Below are 6,201 nucleotides of genomic sequence, written 5' to 3' on the forward strand. Positions count from 1 at the left end.
GTCCCTTTCATAAGATTTTTTTCAGAAATCAAAAAAGAAACATTTTGGTGGAATAATTGATGAGAGCAGATAAGAGTCTATAGGGAGGTGAAGGATGTGGGGTGTTTGTAATATTGAAGTTGTAAAGCTTTGGAGGGGATACAAGAAAGGCTGCTTCCAGAAAGGAGGGTTATATTCAAGAGTCAGAGTGGGCTACAGAATGTGCAAGTCTGCAGTGGAGGCAGTTTGGAGATGAATTTACCTGCATTGTGTGTGTGTGTGTGAGAGAGAGAGACTGAGAGACATAAAATTTCTTTATTTCTTAGGCATCTTCGATTTCTCTACTCTCTACACATCTTCCCGTTGCTGAGTCTCTCCTTTCTTTCCAGCCATGGAAATGCCAGCTCCTTCTTTAGATGGCTATCTGACAGCTGCTTCGCTGCTGAGGGAGTGGATCCTTTTTCTTCCCTTCTTGAGGTCCCAGTTGTAGCTTCCATTTCCCCATTTTGAATGTGATTAGGGTGAAGAAAAGCTCATAAAAAAGAAAATCAAGCCATCTGATAATTACAGCCAGTGATTTGTTTATCTGTAAGAAGCCCACATTAGAGAAGCATTAGTCACTCTGAGGACGCCCGCATAGGCAGATGCCTCACTTACACTGAAGCATATTATCTGCTGTGATATTTATGACGGAGTGAGTTTGCCAGCTATCGCCTATCAGGTCATAAACATCTTATTCAGGCTTGAAAAATGGCTTTAATATGGTCTCATTGGAAGATTGGGTGGATGGGCAGTATGTGACTTCCCACTTCTACACCTCCTGGGAATGGGGTGTGCAGTGTTGTGTCCCAGGGTGTGGAGCTGTGTTCCTTTGCCTCGTTTCCTCAGTCCAGTGAAATCACAGGGTCTTAGGTACAGAATCCATATCTTGTTCATCTTTGTATCTGCTGGGTCTGGCACATGGCTGTGCATCAACGAATTTATAAAATGGAAGATGAGCTGATTCACCTACGAAGATGTTTAGATTTGAGGATCATGATCTCATGAATGCCTGGGGGAAAATAGAAGAAATACTTAGCATCAGGGCTAAGGGCCCTTGAGCTTGTTTATTTGTTTATTCACTTGTTCAATCATGCGCTTGCTTACTTGTCCAACAAATGCTTATCCAGAGCTGTTGTGTGCAGGGCGCTGCAGGGGCTGAAAGGATGAATAAGAAATGCCTTCCACCTTCAAGGAACTTACAGTCTAGAACTGAATGTAAGAGAGAAAGAGATGGTACAAGGAAGAAAATAGAGACATAAACATCCTGTGGGTGTGCTGAGGATGAAAAGATGGCTTCTAACTGGAGGCGTAGGCAGGAGTAGGTGTTTGAGTAGGATTAGAATGGATGGTGTGCGTGTTTTATGTTTGCAAGTAAAATAAATCAGAGCTAATCTAGCTTTAGATGTTCACAGGGAGTCAGCCGTGGTATCTCACAGAATCTAAGGAAGGACTCAGCAAACACGTCTCAGGCCGGGTAGATGCAGAGATACCCAGGGCCCTCAGGAGTGGAGCGTGTGGTCCTTCTCTTGAGAGGCCCACTGACAGTATGATTCAGTGCCAACGCGTCTTTGACTTCCTGGTCCAAACTTCAACTTCCAAGAGACGTGATATGATTAACTTAGCTGAGTGTCAGGAGTTCAGTCCCCAAACTCATCAGCTCTGGCCAGAGGAACTATCCTCAGAATCATGGCTGCTAAGGCCTCCCTTGGGTGGTGGAAGGAGTTCCCAGGCCCCTTGGTGCCCTTTGACGGCACTGAGAGTCTGCTCTGCCCAAGACCACCCTGTCCCTCCACCCTCCAGGCTGAGGTTTTTCAGGCCAATCCCTCAGAAAAGAATTCCTCAGAACACGTCTTGTCCAGATGGGCCTGTGTCTGACTGTGTATGTGTGTGTGTGCACCTCTGAACACTTGTGAGTGCAAGTATAAGCATGTGTGACTGTGGTTATGTATGACTGTGTGAGTGTGCACGTGTGAGCAGATGTGGGAATGTGGCTGAGTGTGTGTGTGTGTGCTGTGTGTGTGTGAGTGTGATTCTCTGTCTGCTTCCCTGGATTCTGCTTTGGGCAGGGCAGTGGGGTGAGGAGATCACAATCAGCAGCCAATCTGAACCTTCTTATGTCAAAAGGGCTTCTTTTTAGCATAGCTTTTACAGGCTATCATGTGAGATGTTTTTCTTGTTCTCCACCCGAGAACGTTACTAAAATTACCAAGTGCACTGTTTTGTTAACCTATCTTCTCTATGTGCCATCCCAGACAGTCTACTAGAGCAGGGAAGAAAAATACCTCTTCTGTATCACAACAACAGTTTCATCCAGTAGCTTATTTACTGCAGCATAAGTTTATTTCATCCTCTTCAACTTCCGCTATAGATTTCTTTATATGATAATCCGTAGGCTGAATAGAGCCATCTCCTTCTCTCTTCCTAGCCACCTCTTTTCTAGGCAAAATAATTCTGATTCTGTGCGCTCCTTTGAGCTCCCTTTTTCAGCTTGCAAAGGCATGGACTGCTCCATTGTAAATGCTTTCTCTTTCTCCACTTTCTCTTCGCGCCTTCCTCTGTATGCCCACTGAAGCCCCATGTTTTCTCAAACAGCTTAAGAAAGGGGACTTTGTGTCCATCTCTCTATTAGGCATTAGAGATGTCTGCCTCTCCAGGGAGGGTCGATGTCTCCTGGTAGAGAAGTTATTTGCAAAGGCCAGCGGCATAGAAGAACAGGCATACACTGTTGAAAAAAAAAATCCTGGGTGCCCTTCTTGGAACGAAGAGCGGACCCTATCAAGATGGCACCATGAAAGACTACTGCACGTGTATCTCAAAGGACTTCTGTTGATGTAGTACATATTTGTAGTTTGAGCAACCACTCATGCTCCCCAGAACTTCTGTGGTTACGATAGGAGAAGATAGGAGTCTTACTTACCTCTCTAAGCCTTTTATTAAAGGAACCACCTGGCTGGCCCTGCTGATTTATTCACCACTGGAGAAAGCTGGTTGCATGCATATCAAGGCTAAATCCCTGCAGCACAGGCCCTGATTTTTTTTTTTTTTTATCAGCAGCAGTTAATTTGTAAAGTATTAACTTTTCAAGAATCAACGTTTGCTCAGGGCCTTCTTGTCCACCCTGAGCATCAGTGCTGTGCTTGGGAGCTTGTAGGGGAAAGACTGAGCAGAGAGCTGGAATTGGGGAGGAGGATGGTACAACTGTTGATTGGGAGGTGTTTATCCTGTACAGCACAGTGATTCAGTTATATATGTGTAAATATAAATATACATATGTATGCATATCCATTCTTTTTCATATTCTTTTCACATGGTTCCTTCCCGGATTTTGAATACAGTTCCCTATTCTGTAAGTGGGGCTTCCCGGATAGTTCAGTTGGTAATGAATCTGCCTGAAGTGTAGGAGACCCCAGCTTGATTCCTGGGTCGGGAAGATCAGCTGGAGAAGGGATAGGCTACCCATTCCAGTATTTGTGGGCTTCTGTATGCAGGACCTTACTGTTCATCCACTCTCTATATTATAGTTTTCACCTGCTAATCCCACACTCCCAATCCATTTCTCTGCTTCTATTTTATTTCTGTCATATTTTGGATTCCACATATAAGTGATATCATATGGTATTTTCTCTTTCTGATCATACTTTCACATAGTATGATAATCTCTGGGTCCATTCATGTTGCTACAAATGGCATTATTTCATTATTTTTTTAAGACCGAGCAATAATCCACTGTGTGTATGCACCATATCTTCCTTATCCATTCATCTGTTGATGGGCATTTAGATTGTGTCCATGTCTTGGCTATTTGTGAATGGCTCTACTATGAACACTGGGGCCCACGTATTTTTTAAAGTATAATTTTGTTTGGATATATGCCCAGTAGTGGGACTGTTGGATCACATGGCAATTATATTTTAGTTTTCTGAGGAACCTCCGTACTGTTTTCCATAGTTGTAGGCCAATTCACTTTTGAGGATTGAATGAAGAGGGGAGTTCTAGACACTGCACAGAGAACTCTTTCGAAATGCTGGAATTCCACTTTGGATCTTTAAATGGGAACTTCTACTCGTCTTCCTATGTGGCATACATTTTCTTGGGAGTCTTTCCCAGAAGACGGTGGGTACATTGGAAACAGAAACCACGATTTAATCATCTCTGAATCCTGAGGATTTATCAGGGACCCAGTGAATTGAGTGAATGAGCAATTAACTCTAGTTCTTTAAGTTTCTCTAGATCAAAGAGTCAGCTCTTATTAAAGCAAATCTATAACTCAAAATCCAATCTATGTACATTCAAGTACAATATAGTATGGTAAGTATAAGTCACTTATTGACTATTACATGTTGCCACAATTTCCAAAGAAATGGTCTATAATAACACGAGCAGGTGATCTTTGTGGAGACAGTCTACAAAATATTATCTCTCAAAGGTCACCATCAGTGACTCCTCTGATCTCATTGAATAGTTTCAGGCTGAAAATTATCGTGTTTCTTTTACCTATTACAGTATTTGCTGAGCAATATAAAGTGACCAAAAAGGGAGAAGGCATTACGAGGAAGGGTGTTAAAAATAACATAAAACGATCACATTCACTTTAAAAAAATTAAGCGTCAGGAAGACTTGAATTCTAATCCCAGTATTACTTCATAATATGTACCCTGGGCACATTGCTTAACAACTCTCAGATTCAGTTTCCTCATCTGTAAAATATGGGTATTCTTCCTATCTCAAAAGGTTACTGTGGAGACTAAATACTTGGACAGGACTCAGAACAGTGTTTAACACATAGTAAGAACTCTGTAAGAAGTTAGTCGTTATTTTCGTCATCATCACCACTGACACCATCGTGAGAACTAACTGAGAAACTGAATCTTAAGGATCTTGCATAGTCCCTGGCATATCATAGACACTTAGGAGGTGAAAGTCAACTAGCACTAATAATTACAGTTAGACATGATAGATGATACATTTTTAAGTTATGCAAAAAACCAGAAGATCTTGTGTTTCAGAAAACCAGCATCAGTCTATTTCAAGGTACTTGAAACTAACATTTATTGGGCACTTAACTTTGTACCAGCTACTCACTAGGGGTTTTACAAAATGTTTTTTCCATTTAAGCTAATCATTATTCATAATTTTATAGACAAGTCACTTGAGACACAAAGAGATTAAATTTCTCTCCCAAGGTTGTGTTAGCTAAGATTTCAACTGAATGTATTTGGATTCCATATTTGGAGTCCATAGTATATGCTCTTCCCCCTTTTCAAATTTACCTAAACAACAACAGCCATGTCTCAGAGCTCTTAGGAGCTCTCAGCTGTTCTGACCTTCCTCTGTTATGTAGGGAAGCAGGCACAGTTTGGCTCAGGCTGAGCTCCTCTGTTTGCCAAAAGAGCCATCTCAGGGGGCAGAGCCTGGAGTTACAGCTCAGCAAACATATGTGTGACTGCTGAGTGCCAAATGCTGCACTGAGATCTGGACTTACTAAGATGAATAGGAGGTGGTGGCGGCTGCCCTTGAGGAAACCAGAGCCTAGAGAGACAAATTCCATGTAATCTGATAATGTGGGCATAATAATAAAAGTTGAAGGGCAGAGGCGTGCCTGGGTAGCTACAGGAGCACAGAGGAGGGGGACTGGGGAGCCTCAGCTTTGAAGGAAGATTTTCTGGGAGAGAAGATGACAGAACTTAATGCTGAAAGGTGAATAAGAGCCGGAAGAGGAACAGTGGCAAGCGTGTCAGGGACGAGGGGAGAGCAGGAGTAAAGCCACAGAGGTGAGAAAGAGCGTGGAGTGCTTGGGAGAGGCCCCAGAGTGGAAAGTGTGATACAGAAGTGGGCGGATACCAAGTGAAAAAGGTAGGCAGGGTCAGGTCTCAGATGTCATGTGTAAGCATGCCTGGGAGTTGGGACTTTTTCCTGTACATTCTAAGGATCCAGTCAAGACCTCCTGGCAGAAGAGCAATAGATAGAAAGCTTGGAAGTGAAGTAAAAGAGACTGGGAGTAAAGGGACCTCTTGGGTGGCTGTTATTCAGAGGGAAAGAGGGTAGGAATAGAGGAGAAGGCAGAGATTCAGGAAGCATTAGGAGGCCAAGTTTCCAGGACTTGCTGGTTGAGTGTAGAAAGGAGGGAAAGAGGATCAAGGATGATATCCAAGATTTTGACTCAGATAAATAGGAAAGTGA

This window comes from Ovis canadensis, chromosome 12 (assembly GCF_042477335.2).
Source record: "Ovis canadensis isolate MfBH-ARS-UI-01 breed Bighorn chromosome 12, ARS-UI_OviCan_v2, whole genome shotgun sequence".
NCBI lineage: Eukaryota > Metazoa > Chordata > Mammalia > Artiodactyla > Bovidae > Ovis > Ovis canadensis.